The sequence below is a fragment of the Lemur catta genome, chromosome 5 (assembly GCF_020740605.2).
Source record: "Lemur catta isolate mLemCat1 chromosome 5, mLemCat1.pri, whole genome shotgun sequence".
In the NCBI taxonomy this organism is placed as follows: Eukaryota; Metazoa; Chordata; class Mammalia; order Primates; family Lemuridae; genus Lemur; species Lemur catta.
Window position 1 is genome coordinate 113,640,420 of NC_059132.1, and position 19,117 is coordinate 113,659,536.

General features: G+C 41.8%; 1 long non-coding RNA gene across 7 annotated transcripts; it reads left to right on the plus strand.

Annotated features, from left to right (window-relative positions):
* The first annotated feature begins 680 nt into the window (after positions 1–680).
* On the plus strand, positions 681–15,442 carry LOC123638719. Of its 7 annotated transcripts, XR_006735466.1 has the most exons (6): positions 681–844; positions 1,239–1,422; positions 1,506–1,621; positions 2,492–2,560; positions 6,939–7,020; positions 11,912–13,030. It is a non-coding gene; the product is annotated as an uncharacterized LOC123638719 (long non-coding RNA). The 7 variants fall into 7 exon arrangements; XR_006735462.1 differs by lacking the exon at positions 11,912–13,030 and adding an exon at positions 14,787–15,442 and having other exon boundaries at positions 1,239–1,621; XR_006735461.1 differs by having other exon boundaries at positions 1,239–1,621.
* The last annotated feature ends 3,675 nt before the right edge of the window (positions 15,443–19,117 follow it).

Genomic DNA, 19,117 nt, shown 5'->3' on the forward strand with positions numbered 1-19,117 from the left:
TTAATCCTGTATTTTCCTATTTTTTAAATCTGTTCATTTTGGGGTGTTATCACCCCAATTGTATCTTTGTAAAGTTTGCAAGACTTAGCAAGTTTGGAAATAATTTTATTCTGCCCATATTTAGATGACAAACCAAGTAAACATTTCTACATTTGAAATCACTTTAATTTTCAAGATTTTTTTTTTTTTTCTTTTTTTCCTTGAGATGGAATTTAGTTCTGTCACCTGGGCTAGAGTGCCGTGGTGTCATCCTGGCTCACAGCAACCTCAGACTCCTGGGCTCAAGTGATTCTCCTGCCTCAGCCTCCCAGAGTGCTAGGATTATAAGCATGAGCCACTGCGCTGGGCCACGACATGATGTTTTTGATAAATCTGATACTAGTCTGATTTTTGATCCTTTGGATACCACTGTTTTTTGTAATCCTTTAAGATCTTTTTTATCCCTAGTGTTTTGAACTTTATTTTACTGAGTAATCAGATATAGATTGAATATGCCTTATCCAAAAAGCTTGGAACCAGAAATGTTTCAGCTTTCAGATTTTTTCAGATTCTGCAATATTTGCATGTGCATAATGAGGTATCGTGGGGATGAGACCCAAGTCTAAACATGAAATTCATTTATATTTCATATATCTTATGACACAAAGGCTGAAGATAGTTTTATACAATATTTTTAATTTTGTGCCTGAAACAGTGTCTGTAAATTGAACCATCAAAAAGCAAGGGAATTAGCTGTGACATTTTCCACTATCATTTTGCTGCTGCAGATGTTTCAGATTTCATTTCAGGTTTCATATTTTTGGATAATGGCTCAACCTGTGCCTTCAATCTGGAATTGTACAAGGTGAGCAAAACAAAGCTTTCTATCCTCTCCCCTCTGTTTCCTAGAGGGGAGAACAGAACGTATTCAATAAAGTGATAACTAATGGCTACAGTGTGTTAGATGCTGTGGTGACAGGGGACATTAGGTCGGTGTCATGCATGTGGGGGTGCTGTGGGTGGGCAGGGTAGGCGTCGTGGGGTTTGTGGAACCTGAGCAGACGTTGGAGGTGAGGGGTAGGTTTGCAGGGAGCCTGGGTGGGGCCGAGGAGGGGGGCGTTTCAAAGGGAGCGGCCAGACCAAGTCTGCGGGAAAGGGCTTACCAAGCTGGGACGGCGCCGAGGCTGGTGACTGGAGTAGAGTGAGCGAAGAGAAAGAGAATGAAAATAATTGTGGAAATTACTTATTTTACCTAACAGGCAGATAAAGAGTGTATCCAACAACGTGCCTCTCACTAGCTGTGTTTTCTGAACAGCATGAATTGTGCAGTTTATCATGAAGTGCATGGTGAACGGATGTCGTGTGGCGAACAGATGTCGTGTGGCATAGTGTCTCTGACTCCCAAAGGCCATGCAATGGAGGGGTCGCACCGGCCAGAGGCAGGTGTGAAGCGGGGGAAGAGAAGATATTTCCGTGTGATTAAAGCTTTCTAAAGCCCCACCCTGAATATGGTGTCACCATTTCAGAAAGGAAACCCCCACCCTCCATCCTTCATCCATTCACCTGGCAAGACCACCTGGGACACCCTTGTGAGGCTATTGAGTCCCCTCCAACCCTCGACTCAGCACGAGAAAGCTCGTAGGTACTCACCCTGCACACTGGGCACTGCCAGGGACTGCTGCTGTCTCTAAGCCTGAGCTCATCAGACAAACACTTGGAATGATACACATGAAAACACAGGTCATATATCAACACCTGTCCAGGCAAATGGCATTGAAAACAATACTAGTCATGATTTTCTGTTTCCTTGTCCTACAAAAAATACAAAATAATTTTGAATGGCATTTTGTCAGTATCTGCAATGACTAAGAACAAAATTGAAACTCAAGTCTCCAAGTTAGACATTATAAACAATTTCAGACATTTAGTGTGGTAAAACAGAAGGGAAAATAACCTAAAAATTTACTTCTTTAAATTTTAAAATCTTTCCTGAACATACTAATATTCAAAAATATCTTAAGGTGATCTGAGAGCAAAACCAATCCACAATGAATTAAGTCCAAAGCCAATCCCAGTTCTAACATTACCTTTCATTTTTAAATATAATCTAAGGAATAATTTGTTTAGTAAACTGAGTATCCCAAACCAACCTAGAGCTTAGCATTCCAAGTAAGCCTTTCTTTTGTCCTGCTTTTTTTTTTTTTTGACACAGAGTCTCTGTTGCCCAGGCTAGAGTGCCGTAGTGTCAGCCTAGCTCACAGCAACCTCAAACTCCTGGGCTCAAGCAATCCTCCTGCCTCAGCCTCCCAGAGTGTAGGATTACAGGTGTGAGCCACCGCGCCCGGCCAAGATTTCTTATTCCTATGCTTTGTTTTGTTTTTTATGGGCACAAAACCATTTCTTATTCTAGAAAAGTAGTTTTTAATAGAGTAATATAATGAATAACATAAATTATTGAGATAGGAATTATAGATTAGAAAAGCAAATAACTATATATTTTTTCTCTCTCTAGCAGCCAGAATAAAGACAAATGAAGAATTCAAAAGTAATAAAAAACGAGACTTCTAAGAAAATAGAAGAGGTACAGTAATTGAGTTTTTCAATTACAATAAAATGCATAAAATTTTCTTGGCAAAAAGGAAGGAAATGATGAAAATAGAGGAGTCATGTGAAACAAAAATCATGACTTGATGGTTAAAGCCATCGCAACCATGGATAACCTTCACTTATTTGGTATGGCTCACCTCCTCAGGGTTACTCGCCTACCTGCACCCAAAACACATTAAGTTGTCCCATGAAAAGAATATGGAAGTAGCCATGGTCAAAGCAAGAGCAGCTGAACCAATCCAGAAACCTCAGAAATTCTATCTTCGCCTAAGGCAAGTGACTAAAATAAGGAGAGCGAGTGTTGTATTAACTCAGAACTACAGGGGGAACTTCTGCTCTTTCAGCTCAACTGGGCAGTTAGATTTTTTAATTCCCATCTTGGTAGTGACATAAATAGCCACAAACAGCTTCTGAACTATTCTTGCTTGCTGTCTCTATTTGCATTGTGGTCACTTGCTCTGGTTGAAGACAATCTACTGACACTAGTCTTCTGTGAGCTCCCTAGTCCACCCAGTACACATTCATTGAAGAAATGCAAAGTGATTCTTTTCCTGTATCACGTGTATTCTGGCACATACACATTATCTCTGTTCTGAGCTTCCTGTGTCTAACTTAGTATAAAGGAAAGGACTCTTAGGGAGAAAACAAAAAATGGAAAATTATTTGTAGGGTAGTTGTGATTCTAAGAACTGGTTTGGTAAAAAGTAAAATACAAATTAGAGGAATTCTTCCATGTTTGACAGAATTTCCGCAAGTAAAAAAATCTGATAAAAATGCATTTATGTTTATTTAGAGAAAAATACTATTTTTGAAATACTATATACCTGTAATAATCAAGCTAATGAGACAAAAGGAGATAGCCTAAGTATTCCATCTCTATAACAGAAAGAAAAAAGGGAAAGATTTTGTTGAAACATGCTAGAGCAAATAGGAAATATATAATTTTTATTCATGGCAGAAGTTAAGATGACAGTATAATCAAGTCATGACTTGAAGAGAGGCTAAAAGGTACATGAGGAAGATTGTACTATTTGCTATTAATAAATACTTAGTAGACTGATTAATAACAATATGGTAATTATTTTTAAATTTTGAAATTATGATTAAAGATTTTTTGAGTTCTGTTTATATCACCTAAACTGGGAAAATGAACCATACGCTCCCAAATTCATTTTACTTAGCATTAATTTAACATCAAGCAATCAAGGAGTTAGATATTTGTTACATACAAATGTATATTTTGTTCTTTCTGCAACTCTGCAAATATTTTTAGTAGTTTTTAGATAATTACATTGTCATTATTAGAGGGTTCACAAACTCTTGGTACCAAAAGGAGTCTTAGGCATCTGCTAGTCTAGCAGTTCTCAAACTTGGTGGTCTCAAGATATATTTACCCTCTTATAAATTGAGGCCCCCAAAATGCTTTATTATATCAATATTTACCATATTAGAAATTTAAAAAATATATATTGATTAATTCATCTTAAGATAATAATAAACTCATTGCATGTTAAATAATGTTTATAAAAAAACTTTTCAAAAAAGACTTAGAAGAGTGGCATTGGTTTACATTTTTGCAGATCTCTTTAATATCTGCTGGCTTAATAGAAGTCAGCTAAATTCTCGTATCTACTTCATTTAGTCTAGTGCAATATGTTTTTAGGTTGAAGTATATGAAAATTCAGCCTCATACAGATGTGTAGTTGGAAAAGGGTAGAAGTATATAATAGCTTTTGAGATAATTGTGAATATTCTTTGATACTACACTTCAACATGTGGTAATTTCTTCAAGGTTAATTGTAATATAGAACTCTGTTGTATGTTAGAGCAATGGATTTTTTTTCTGGCCCCAGGATTCATACAGACCAACTCCTGCTCATCCCCTCTGGTCTCCCTTAATCCCTTGTTCCTTATCTAGCCCTGTTTCCAGCCTTAGATACATGTCTCAACTCAGTTTGTGTCCCTCCAGTGGGAAAGGAGGCCCATTTTTTCTGCTTTCTCTACCCTGCCAAGCCCCTTCCCAGGTGTCAGAAGGTGAGGCTTTCCTCTCCCACATCCTTTTCCATGTCAAGTAATGGCAGTTCCGTCCTTTGAATGCTCAGACCAAAAACCTTGGTACTTTCTAGATTGCTTTCCTCTCAGAGTTAGATTAATCTGTCAGTAAATGCTATTGGTTTAACACTCAAAATATATCCAGAATTTGACCAGTTCTCAACCTCCACTTTGTTATCTCCCAGTCCAAGCCACCATCATTTTTCTCTGGACTGTTACAACAGCCTCCTAAGGGGCCTCCCTGCCTCCACCCTCACTCCCTACAGCCTGTTCTCAATACTTTTAAAGACAGAGTGAGCCTTTTAAAAAGGGCATATCTGGCTGGGCATGGTGGCTCACACCTGTAATCCTAGCACTTTGGGAGGCCAAGGCAGGAGGATCCCTTGAAGTGGGGAGTTCAAGATCAGCCTGAACAACACAGAGAGACCCCATCTGGAAAAAATTTTTTTAAATTAGCTGGTTATGATGGCACACACCTGTAGTCCCAGCTACTCAGGAGGCCGAGGCAGGAAGATTGCTTAAGCCCAGGAGTTGGAGGTTGCAGTGAGCTATGATTGTGCCACTGCACTCTAGCCTAGGCAAGAGAGCAAGACCCTGTCTCTTAAAAAAAGGCGTTTGCCTTTACTCTTCTACTCACAACCCCCATGGCTTCTCATCTCATTCAAAGAAAAATCTAAAGGGCCCACCGTGGTCTACAGGGTTATGTGTCATCTGACTCCTGTTACCGCCCCAACGTGAACCATATCCCCCTTAACTCTTCCAGTCTCAGTGCTGCCTTTGAACCTCCTTGAACTTTCTAAGAACTTTCCTGTCTCAGAGTCTTTAGGCCATTGTCTCTTCATGGGATGTTCTTCTCTCACATGCCCTCAAGGCAGACCAGTGGATTTTCATCAACGTTTCCCTTTGAATGGATTTTTCACCCATGCATGATTTTGTAACTCCATGCACTGATGATTTAGAAAATACAGGTTTACTAAGTAATACAGAAATGTTGACATAGTTCATTATATAATATTTTTAAATTACATCTATTAATATCAATATCCATCTTATCAGAAAAGTATTGCAAGGCTATTAAGCTCACCATGATGGATACAGACTCTACAGAATTATGGTTTTTGCTTGAATCTTCAATCTTGTCATTGTCAGCAAATACTGTCAGTTGTTTTCATTGAAACAACACACTCTGCTTTTTCAAGATAATGTCTGCCAAGTAGCTAAGTCTGAATAATCTTGGTTTGCAAGTGGTTCTTTCCAGTAAAAATGGTATTTCCATGGAGAAAGCTCTACTTATCTGCTCACAACCCAAACAATGCAGAAGGCTATAATGTTAGGAAAATAATTTTGACCTCACAGATTCCTGAAAGGGTCTCAAGGTCTCTCAGGGGTCCACAGCATTTGATTAGGTCTGAAACTCAAAGAGAGTAGGAGATTAACCCAAGGCCACACACTTAATGACAGAGACAGAGTTGGAATTCAGGTGTTCTGACTCCTAAACCAATAATCTTTCTAGTGTTCAGAACATCTAACTCTATAAAAGAAAGATTCACCCCCGCCACCAAAAATGTGCATTTTAAACACATGTTAAAATACAAATTGTAACAAAAAAAATACTGTAAATCTGTTTTGGGACAAAACATGGAATGGAGAGATAAAAGTTAAAAGTATATGTATATAAGCTTTCTGTCTAAGCTTTCTGTACCACTTGGAATGTATAAAAAGTTAAAAGTCGTTCCCCCTTATCCTTGGGGTATATGTTCCAAGGCTCCCGGTGGATACCTGAAACCAGTGGTAGTGCCGAGCCCTATAGATACTATGTTTTTCCTATACATACATACCTATGGTAAAGTTTAATTCATAAATTAGGCACAATACTCTTGTGCTTTGAGGCCATTATTAAGTAAAATAAGAGTTGCTTGAACATAAACCTCTGCAACACAGCAACGATTGATCTGGTAACCGAGACGGCTACTAAGCGACTGAGGGGTAGGCAGCGTATGCAGCGTGGACACCCCAGACAAACAGTGATTCACATCCCAGGGAAGATGGAACGAGACAGCACGAGTGTGTGTTATGCTATTCAGAATGGCGCGCAATCGCAAACTTATAAATTGTTTATTGTTGGAATTTTCCACTTAATATTTTTGGACTGCAGTTGACCATGGGTAACTGAAACCATGGATAAGGGGGGACTACTGTGTTACCTAAAAATAAATTATAGTGAAACTATAGTTTTCAAAAACGGTACATTCATATGAATACACAAAGGATTTATTCTATTTGTTTGGTTTTCTTAACAGCTAATGAAAGTAGGTTCCGATGTTGAATTGTTGCTCAGAACATCTGTTATACAAGGTATTCACACAGACCACAATACACTGCGTAAGTAAAACTAAAGAAAAATGGTTTCTGACTGCCATGTGTTTTAAAATAGTGAACAATCACAGCAGTTTTAATGCTGGGTAATAAAACAGCTTCATTCTGCCAGGCATCATGGTATATATTGTGTATATTTGTAAGACAACAGTTTATAATGCTGATTTATGAAACTCAGTTTTACCAGATTTCTCTAAATTAACTTATTTTTTTTCTTTTTTTTAATCTTAACCCCTGGTTATATTGCAAAACTGCAGTTATGAAGATGGTACAACTATGTATTTTTATCATTAATTTGTGGTTCTAAATTTTTCTGGCATCATTTATCAGCCATCTAGACTGTCTATTTGTTTACCTTTTATTCTATAATTAGTTAATTCAGGAGGTTTTGGATTTTAGGAAATTGAAATATAGTTAACAATCCTTCGTTATACATCCAGACTCCTAGTGGGGCTTCAGCAGAATCTCATTTCACATTATATTTTGTTTTTATTCTGCAAACACAGAATGTGTCTTTGGGCACAACAACAAAAGACTAGGTTTGATAGGCCAGGCACAGTGGCTCACGCCTATAATCCTAGCACTCCAAGCGGCTGAGGCAGGAGATTCGCTTGAGCTCAGGAGTTTAAGACCAACCTGAGCAAGGGGGAGACCCCATCTCTACTGAAAATAGAAAAATTAGCCGGCCATGGTGGTGCACGCCTGTAGTCCCAGCTACTCGGGAAGCTGAGGCAGGCTGAGGCAGGAGAATCGCTTGAGCCCAGGGGTTTGAGATTGCCGCTCTGCACTCTAGCTCAGGCAACAGAGCAAGACCTTGTCTCAGGAAAAAAAAAAAAAAAAAGATGACATTCAAAACTGTTGAAAGGTCAGGGTTAGGGAGATGAGCAGAACGTAGAGGCTGTTACCAAAGGATGACAGTCGTCATGGTTAAAAACTGTTTCAAGATGTTTGCGTGGCTACTTGCACATGGAAGTTACTGGAAACATAATCCACACGACACCTTTCTGGCCTACATAAGCATCTGCTGGGTGTTTCTTCCAAGAAAGCCATTGTTTTTCTGTTAAAAAGGAGTGGGCTGAGCTGGCACTCTCATTTTGCGCTCTTCCCTCCCCTCTTCTTTCTGCCTGGAGTGCAGGTGTGATGTACAACAGCGGTGAAGATGAAACCACACATAGGAGGGTAGCAGAACAGGAAGAAAGAAGAGCCTGGGTCCTTAGTGATACTAAGGACTTGTACTAGCTCAAGACTGCCTTAATCTGTATTTCTTAATATGTGAGAAATTTAAATTCCTTACTTATTTAAGCCACTCTTTGTTGGACTTTCGGTTATTCAGAGCTGAACAAATTCTAGAACAACATAGGTAGATTTAGCCATTTATTCTTCCATTCTCCCATAAAAGTATTGTACCATTTTTGTACCACATTCTATTATGCTATAATTTGATGTTTGTCTGTGTGTCTTTTCCATTAGATTATGAATTCCTTGAAGCCGAAGAGACTGTTATATATTCACCTTTGTATCTTCACTTTTTGATGTAATATCTGACATAAAATAGGCACATATGTTTGATAAGTGAAATTATTGCTATTGTTCATAGGTTAAAACCTACATTATAATTTATTCTCTGAGGAAACATCCAAAGATTTGGTAAAAGCAAGTGAAATATAAACAACGGTTAAATATTATTTATTTAACTGGTTTTCATTTAGGTAAGCTAGATTTACCCTCTGGCTAACAGCATTTTTTCAGTCAGACCAGTTCTTTTTTTAAGTGAAAATTTCAGTTTTATTTTTGGGTTAAATTTGTTTTAGTGATATCTTTTTTTAAAAAAACTTTTTTTAAAAAAGTAATTCAGATTTACAGAAAAAGTACAAAAGTTGAAGGGTATGAAAATTTCCTTTACCCCGTATTCTACAAATGCTAAGATTTTATCACATTTGCTGTATCATCATTCCCTCATTTTTTTCCTGAACTCTGAACGCAAGTTGCAGATATAATACCTCTTTGTCCCAAAATGAACATTTAAAAAATTATGATAGTCCGTTTGGGTTTAGATCTTCTGGAGAAATACTTTCGGGTATATTTCTTTAAAAGTACTTCAGTGTGTATTGCATAAATATCCAAGGACATTCCCTCATGTAACCACAGTATAATTATCGAAACCAAGACATGAACATTAATGTAATTCTGTCATTTAAATCTTCCCATTTGTCCTAACAATGCCCCTTATGGCAGAAGAATAAAAACTTTCCCTCTGGTCCAGCGTCCTACCAGGGCTCACACATTGCTGTAGTCATGTCTCTTTAGTCTTCCTTAATCTGGAGCAGTCCCTCAGTCTGTCTTTGTCTTTCATGACCATAACGTTTTGAAGAATATAGGCAGGTTGTTTTATAGAATGCTGTGTAAGCATTTTTTCATCATGATAGCTCATCCGGATTCAGTTTTTCTGGAAAAAAGAGGCAGAAATTATGCATCCCTTCAAAAATTTGTATCTTAAGAGCTTCATCTTTTTTTCCTCTTTTTTAAAAGTTTTAATAATTATGGGTACATAATGGTTGTATATCTTTATAGGGTACATGTGATGTTTTGATACAAGCATACAATGTGACTTGATCAAATCAGGGTAATAGGGGCATTTATCATTTCTTTGTGCTAGGAACATTCCACTCCCACTCTTAGTTATTTTAAAGTATACCCTAACTGATTGTTGATTATAGTTACTTTGTTGTGCCATCAATATTGTTCATTCTATCTAACTAACTATATTTTTGTACCCGTTAACCATCCTCACTTTATCTCCCCCTCCCTCTACCCTTCCCAGTCCCTGGTAACCATCATTCTATTTTCTGTCTCAGTGAGATCAATTGTTTTTAATAATTAGCTCCCACATATGAGTGAGAACATGGAAGATTTGTCTTTCTGTGCTTGGCTTATTTCACCTAACATCATGCTCTCCAGTTCCATCCATGTTGTTACAAATGGCAGGATTTCATTCTTTTTGTGGCTATGTGATATTCCATTATGTATATACACCACAATTCCTTTATCCATACATCCATAGATAGATACTTAAGTTGATTCCAAGTCTTGGCTATGGTGAATAGTGCTGCAGTAAACATGGCAGTGCAGATATCTTTTTGATACACTGAATTCCCCTGCTTTGGATACATAGCCAGCAGTGGGATTGCTGGGTAGTGTGGTAGTTGTAGCTTTAGTTTTTTGAGGAAACTCCATACTGTTCTCCATAGTGGTTGCACTAATATACATTCCTCCCAACAAAGCATCGGAGTTCTTTCTCCACATTCTTGCCAGTTATTGCCTGTCTTTTTGATAAAAGCTGTTTTAACTAAGGTGAAATGATATCTTATAGTTTTGGTTTACATTTCTCTGATGACTAATGATGTTGAGCATTTTTTCATATACCTGTTGGCCATTTGTATGTCTTCTTTTTAGAAATGTCTATTCAGATACTTTGCCCATTTGTTAATCAGATTTTTTATTTTTTTCCTGTCACTTGACAGTTGTTGGAGCTCCTTTTATAGTCTAGTTATTAATCCCTTGTCAGATGGGTAGTTTGCAAATATTTTCTCCCATTCTCTGGGTTATCTCTTCACTTCGTTGACTGTTTCCTTTGCTGTACAGAAGCTTTTTAGTTTGTTGTGATCCCATTTATCCAATTTTGCTTTGGTTGCCTGTGCTTTGGGGGGTATTACTCAAGAAGTCCTTGCCCAGACTGATGTCCCGAAGCATTTCCCCAATGTTTTCTTTTGTAGTTTCATAGTTTCAGGTCTTTTAGTCTTTAATACATTTAGATGTGATTGTTGTGTGTGGCGAGAGATATGGGTCTAGTTTCATTCTTCTGCATACAGATACCCAGTTTTCTCAGCATCATTTATCGAAGAGACTGTCCTTTCCCTACGGCACATTCTTGGCACCTTTGTCAAAGATTAGTTCGCTATGGATGTGTGGATTTATTTCTGGGTTCTCCATTCTGTTTTATTGGTATATGTGTCTGTTTTTATGCCAGTGCCATGCTGTTTTGGTTACTGTAAAGAGCTTTTATCTTAACTCCAGCAGTTGTTACCTAGGACTCAACAGTTTTTTCTTGTTGTTTAATGATGTTTCTCAGTGGGGGCACTATTGGATAGGACAGTTCTTCACGGTGTCAAACTGTCCTACACATGCAGGAGGTTTGGCATCCCTGGCTCCTGCCCACTAAATTCCAGTAGCATTCTCCACTTGGTATGACAACCCAAACGTCTTTGGTTAAGAACCATTATTCTATAAAACAGCAGTCTCCAATCTTTTTGGAACCAGGGACCGGTTTCATGGAAGACAATTTTTCCACGGTGGGGAGGAGGGTAGTGTGCAGGGATGACAAGTGACGGAGAGCGGTTGTAAAAAAGCTTCATGCCCTGCTCACCTCCCAACCCACCTCCTGCCATGTGGCCAGGTTCGATCCCAGTCTGCAGCCTGGGGTTGGGGACCCCAGCTATACAATTTGGGATCTTTAAATTAGGACAGCATTCTTGCTTTTTCTATAATAATAATGCACAAACAAATTTTGCCATCATTTTAATTATCAGTAATTGGTAGATGTCCAATAATGTAAGTTTTAGCTGAATTCTGTTCAGTTATTTAATTCATTATATTTAATAAATAAATGATAAAGAGTTGAGTTGATCATATGTGTTTTTATATAATTGGAAATGAGAATCCAATTGTTTCCATTTAGAATCAAAGACTCCACCTTAGATGTCAATTGAAATAAAATATCCCTGGGAGATTCACCTTAAAATTAGATATTTTACTGTTATAAGTTTTAAAGGGAAATGAGTGTAGTTGCATTTAATCTTAATTTTAATGATATTATTTTCTCTTACTGTTTTTCATTCAGAATTGGTTCCTAGGAAAGACCTTCTTATAGAAAATGTGCCATATTGTGATGCACCAACTCAGAAGCAGTGAATTTTTTATGATAAGACAAGTCTTTGTACTTTTTAACTTTAAAATATATAACTCTGGCAAAAGGTCTGGGAAATGTAGACATTTTTCTCTGAACTGGCATGTTGAAAATGAATGAATTAGAGAACAGCTTCATATTTAAATTTCATGGTAAAAGGACATTGCTGAGAAGTGTAGAAATAGTTAAGTATTTCTAAAGGAAAATAGACAAGAAGACATTTCCTTTTCATTGAAAATCAAACTTTATAAAGTAAAATAAATGCTTAGAGAAATACATTCACTTCTCTTTGACCTTAATTAATATTTGGGCTTACAATAACTATGTGAGAATACAGTGTTTTGACAAGTTGGTGAGTTTTTCTCTCATGTGAAATGCAATTATTAGATTTAAATTATTAGATTAAATTGATATTTAGTCCCTAAAATTTTCAACTCGTCAAAAAATCACGTGTGTACCAGTTCGCCACAGAAGGTAGCCTTTGTTTCCTAAAGCACTGGAATTATTTCTGTAGCTAACAAATAATTGTACAGTTTCTTTTTAAAGATAGAATCTCTGTGTTCTTATAAAGATTTTTTTATCAGTCTTCTGAAAATAGAGGAATAAAATATCAAATCTCCTAGGGTCACTATGGAATAAAGAAATCCCAAAGTTTTTAGGAAATAGTGGCCCTTGAGCAATCTATATAATATGACCTTACTAGAATTGGCTGTATGTAGACCAAGTTAGATTTTATTGTGAAAATGTAATTTATGGCTCCATTCTCTTTGTTTTAATCAGTGAAACGTCAGTGGCTTCTTTTCTTCCACGTGTCCCGCCCCTGATGAGATGGGCAGAAAGGGGTTGGCGTTCTACCGTCTAATTCTAGGAACCATAAAATCGTATTTAATATTCTTCTTGTTTCTTTTTTATTTGTTGTCAAAGCATACTGGTATATCCTTGCTGGGTATGATATATCATGTTTGGAAGTAATTTAATTTTAGATCAAAAACTTATCAGAATTATTGAGACGTTAAACTACAGTCTCCCCTTAATGCCTCCTAATAATTTTGAGGAGCTCAGTTAGTGTTCTGTGTAATGAATGTATGTCAAAAGATTCACTACATAATTTTTCATCTCTTAGTTATATTTCTTATTATAAAAATAGAAATTATACCTAGAGAAAAATGTAAGTTGTTTCAAATTTGAAATTTGCCCTTATAAGAAAATGCTGAAAGTCTATCAGAACAATCACTGTATAAATACACTCACTTACTGTTTCAGTGTGTGTATTATGTATTCTGAGGGAAGTTGGCTGATATTATTTAAATTTAGTATATATTCTATATTGTTTCAATATTAAACATTTTTAGAAGTTCACAGATTTTTTTCTTTAACCTGAATTCCCTGGTTCCATTCTTTACTTACATTAATTTAAATATCTCATCAGATTTTTTTTATAAACTAGCTATCATCAGTAGCAATAGAGATTTAATATTTCACATGTTTATTTTATTAAAGGTACTGGCTTATAGATTTTCTTTAAGATATATGTAGATGCAGATAGGTAAATAAAATACTTACATGCCGTAAGATAACTCAGTAAAGTTCCTATGAAGTGTATAAACATATCAACAACAGGCTTGACTGTCACAAAACTATGAAAGATTTTTTACTCTATTCTTATATAGCATTTATTTATATTTCAAATTTATTTTAACTGGTTATTTAATAGTTTCATTAAATAACTTAAAGTAATTGCTGAGTTCTTGTCTGTTGAAAACCGAAGAATGAGAAAGTAAACTACCATACCTATATAGAGTTTATTTTATAAACCATTTCTAAAAACTGAAGTTGATGATTATCTAGCTACCTAACTTCTCTCTTGTACAATGTCAACGTTTAATTTTTTTTTTATTGTACTTATTTATTTATTTTAGAGATGAGGTCTTGCTGTGTTGCCCAGGCTGGAGCACAGTGGCTGTGCACAGGCTCATAGTGCGCTATGGCCTCGAACTCCTGGGCTCAAGCGATCCTCCTGCCTCAGCCTCCTGAGTAGCTACAGGCATGTGCCACTGCACCCAGCTTTAATTAAATCTTTTCTATTTAGTTAGTTTGCTTAAAAGCTTCCCATGTTCCTACAGAGGGAATGCTGAAATCTAACATTTTGCTGTGACTATTGCAATCTAATGAAAGTGAGGTGTATGAATTCTAATTGCAGATATCTAGGTTTGGAGGCCCAGCAGGACTTTATGAAACAATCTTTTGGCAGAAGACTCAGATTTAAGAAGCATGTAGGGAAGAGTTCTTCACTGAAGATTTGAAGCTGGGGGAACATAGTTTATATAACATCTGATGCAGAACATTAAAATTAAGATTTGCGTCAAATTGTGTTTAAGCTGGTTCTTATTATATTTTGCCTGTAGTTGCATTTTTTCAACATCAGTACAGTGTCCAAAAAGCACATGATAATAAGAATAGGTGGAATTTTTTTACTCATTGACAAAGCAAAAAATTTATCTGTAAACACAAAGCCATAACTCAACAAAGAAATGAAAATTCCAATCCTTATGGTAAGTTTTCTCAAGCAAAAGTGGATAGATGTAAAATTAGTATAGCTTTCCTATATATCAGCTATAACCAATCAGAAAGAAAATGGAAAAGATCCTGTTTATAATAAATAGCAAACAAACTGGGAATAGAAAATTTTTCTAAAAAGCTGTAACACTTAAACATGAGAGGTACACTATGTTCCCAGATGGGACAATTGAAAATTCTAGAGATGACTGTTCTTCAAAAATTAATCTTTTGAAATCTCTGTATTGCACAGGTAGACTCAACCTCCTGGGCTCAAATGATTCCCCTCCCTCGGCATCCAAGTAGCTAGAATTACATGCAAGCGCCACCACCCTGCTCTGAGCTCTTGGTCCATTGACAAGACCTGGACAACTTCCACGGATTTACCTTCCAGTTTTTAAGGACCGATTCGCCATCAGTGAACGAACTTCTTCACAGAAGTTGTGTTTGGAAAACCGGGCGGCTTAAACAACAGGAGCTTCCTGTCTTCCGGCCGGCAGGCCAGACGTCCAGGGCCATGTGCCCCCTGGAGGCTCCAGGGAAGGACCCTTCCTCGTCTCCAGCATCTGGTGGCTCCCTGCACCCTGGGCTTGTGGCCGCCAGCTCCTCCTCTGCTCTGTCCTCATGGGGCCTCCTCCTGGAGTGTCTGTTATAAGGACACTTGTCACTGGATTTAGGGGCCCCCATCTCAAGATCCTTAATTACTTCTACAAAGACCCTATTTTAAAATAAGTTCCTATTCTGAGGTTCCTGGTGGATGCAAATTTGGGGGGCGCTATCACAGCAGCTCTACCAGCGGCACGAGCAGTTGCCAGGGGTGTTCACCGGAGGGCCAGGTCCCCAGTGGCCCTGCTCAGCTCCCTGCCCAGGGATCCTGTGCACAGCTGGGAGCTCAGAGGTCCCCGCAGGAGGCCGACTCTCGAGGGTGCCCATTCCCCTGCCCTCTGCTCACGCCTGAGCTGGCTGGGCCGTGCCCACTCCCTGCCTGTCAGGTTCTGGACTCTGCGGCTGGCCTTGCACCTCCCGAGAGGGACAGAGACAAGAGAGTGAGGGAGACAGAGAGAGAGCAGGGGAGACAAAGAGGCGGAGATGGACACACATGCAGAGGAGGGAGGGGGCAAGTAGGTATGGCCACCTGGGCGGCACAGCGACACCACATAACATCTTGGGCGTGCCGCCTGCCCTGGAGCTCCGTGGATGGAACTGACTCAGTTTTACCGAAGGATGGTCACGGAGCCCCCCTGTTCTCCCCAACCATGTGAACCTGGTAGAAAGTCCCAGGGCCTTCCTGAACCAGCGGGATCTACACAGCCAGGTGTGGGGCAGGCCCTGGTGGGACCAAGCCTCCCAGGGAAGCCCAGAGAGGGGAGTTGGGGGACCTGTGTCCACACCTGTCCTACCCCTCTGTCCTCTGCAGCAGTGGGGTGGGGACGGGGGGGCAGCTCTCCCTCCTGGAAGCCTCTCTGGGTGACCAGGCCCTGGGCTACTGCTTTGGGCCAGGAGGGTGTCAGGACGCTGACTTGGCAGTGGAGTGTCGTGTGGCTGTGGGGTGCAGAAGTCTCAGGGACACAGGGCTCCTGGACAGCTCCCTGTGCCCAATCCACAGGTACGGGACTGTGCAGGGGCTAAGGGGCTTCTGCCGCCCCCCCGGGGCCCTGCAGGCCCCTCTCTGTCCCTCCTGCATGGTCTGACTCCTCCCTCAGCTTTCACCCCCCTCCCCCACCAGGGGGCTCCGGGGTTTGGAGTTTCATTCCAGGTGGCCTGGGGCTGCTGGCAGTGGGCGGTCGGTCATGCTTGGCCACAGCAACTCCTGGACGTCTGTTCAGCCTCTCCCTGGAGAGGCAGCACCGTTCACACCCTCCCCCTCCGCAGAGCCAAGGCAGGACCAGCCCCGTCAGACACCACCCAGCCCACAGCACACCTGGCCCCTGGCCCTGGAGTTTGACTGCCCGCAGCCTCGGGCCTGCTGGGCCCCTCCCAGGGACCTGGCCCAGGGCAGGCTCTGTCCTCAAGGGGCAGTGCCAGGGCCCTCACTGGAGCCACGTGGGGATCGAGCAGCCGGATGCCAGAACAGGGGCCTCGACCTGGTTCCTGTTTTGGGCATAGAACCACCCAGCTCAGCACCTCACCTGCCTGGTCCCAGCCGTGTCTGTGTTCCTGGGCCTCCCCAACGTGCCCCATCATTTTGTTTGGAGTGGGCAGCTGCTGGGGGTCGGGGGGCTGAGGCAATATGGCAGCAATCAAAGCTCCTGCTTGTGAGCACTTGTGAGCACCTTGAGAAGCACCTCAAAATCCACCAGGGACACAAAAGCCAAACTCAGGAGATGCTCGAGACACACGTGGGGGCCTCTGACCCTGGCAGGCGGGGACTTCGTGGGAATTGGCTGGCCGCAGGACAGACAGCTGACCCTTGACATCAGAAGGCGCCGAGTACAAGCAGTAGGCTCGCAGCAGGCCAACAGCCCCCCAGGTGCCCGGGGCTGCGAGCTGGCCCGACGCCTGCCAGCCTCAAGATGCCCAGGCCCCTGGAGAGGAAGGTACCTATGCTAGAGCGCCGGCCTGGCCAAGCAGGGTCCTGGCGGGAAGCAGCAGAGGTGTTGGGGAGCAAGGGGAAGTGGCCACTGGGACGTTCCAAAGTCCAGCCAAGGACACCGGCAGGAGGCAGTGGGGAGCTGTGCGGGTTGCAGGCAGGGGCGCCACGTGGCAGAGGAAGCTGGCACAGCTGGCAGCTTTCAAGCTGCATCGCAAAAGGCCACCAGCAGCGGTCCCAGTGGGGACTCAGGGTCCCTTGCCTTGAGCAAGGATTCTCAGCGGTGGCTCCCCGGTGTCCTAGGCGGCCGGAGGATGGGCCCTTTGATGCGCGGGAGCCGGGCAGCCTCTGCCGGGCACCGCGACCATGTAGCCCACTGCCGAGCGAGCGAGGTCCGTGCCCTCGGGGGCTCCAGTAGCTCCCGTGCAGCCCGGGCAGGGGTGAGCTGCAGCCTGAGCAGGAGGTCTGGGGAGGGTGCAGGGCGGGGCCGGGCCAGCCCGCGGGTATGGACAGCTGGGGGAAGGTCTGCTGGACGCACGCCATGCCGGGAACAGAAGTTCTCTAAAAAGGAGTCTGAAGGAAAGAGACTCGTTCCAGAGACCCCGCCTTCCGTGTGATAGGGTGGCCGTTCCAGAGAGCACAGGGAAGGCTCAGGTCACACAGCGGAAGTTCCCGCCCAGGCTCTGGTCACATTCATTATAAGAATGAGGGGTTCACTGGCTTGGTCTCATTGGTCAGTGTGGTTGACTCCTGATTGGTCAATGTGGCTGAGTTTGGTTGGTCAATGCAGCTGAGTCCTGATTTGTCCATGCAGCTGAGTCCGGATTGGTCAATGAAGCTGCGTCTGATTGGTCAGTGTGGCTACTTCCTGATTGGTCAGTGCAGCTGAGTCCTTATTGGTCAGTGTGGCTGAGCCTGATTGGCCAAGCAGCTGAGTTTGATAGGTCAGTGAGGCTACTTCTTGATTGGTCAGTGTGGCTGAGTCCTGATTGGTCAGTGCAGCTGAGTCCTGATTGGTCAGTGAGGCTGACTCTGATTGGTCAGTGTGGCTGAGTCCTGATTGGTCAATAGGGCTGAACCTGATTGGTTGGTGCAGCTGAGTCCTCATTGGTCAGAGCAGCTGAGTCCTGATTGGTCAGTGAGTCTGATTGGTCACTGTGGCTTCCTTCTAATTGCTCAATGCAGCTCAGTCTGATTGGTCAATCCAGCTGAGTCTGATTGGTTAGTGTGGTTGAGTCCTGATTGGTCAGTGCGGCTGAGTCTGATTAGACAGTGAGACCGGGTCCTGATAGCCCAGTGTAGCTGAGTTTCATTGGTCAGTGAGGCTACTTCCTGATTGGTCAGTGCAGGTGAGTCCTGATTGGTCAGTGGTGCTGAGTCTGATTGGTCAAGGCGGCTGAATCTGATTGGTTGGTGCGGCTGATTCCTGATTGGTGAGTGCAACTGAGTCCGAATTCGTTATAGCAGCTGACTCTGATTGGTCAGTGAGGCTGAATCCTGATTGGTCAATGAGGCTGAGTCCTGATTGCACACTGCAGCTGAGTCCTGATAGGTCAGTGCAGCTGAGTCCTGATTGGTGAGTGAGGCTGAGTCCTGATTGGTCAATGAGGCTGAGTCCTGATTGGTCAGTGGAGCTGACTCCTGATTGGTCAGTGAGGCTGAGTCCTGATTGGTCAATGAAGCTGAGTCTTGATTGGTCAGTGCAGCTGCGTCCTGATTGGCCGGTGCAGCTGAGTCCAGATTGGTCAGGGAGGCTGAGTCCTGATTCGTCAATGCGGCTGAGTCCCATTGGTCAATTTGGCTGAGTCTGATTGGTCAGTGAGCCTGAGTCCTGATTGGTCAGTGTGGCTTAGTCCTGATTGGTCAGTGTGGCTGAGTCCTTATTGGTCAGTGTGGATGACTCTGATTGGTCAGTGTGGCTGAGTCCTGATTGGTCAATTCAGCTGAGTCTGATTGGTCAGTGTGGCTGACTCTGATTGGTCAGTGAGGGTGAATCTCATTGGTTAACTCAGCTGACTGTGATTGGTCAGGGGGGCTGAGTCCTGATTGGTCAA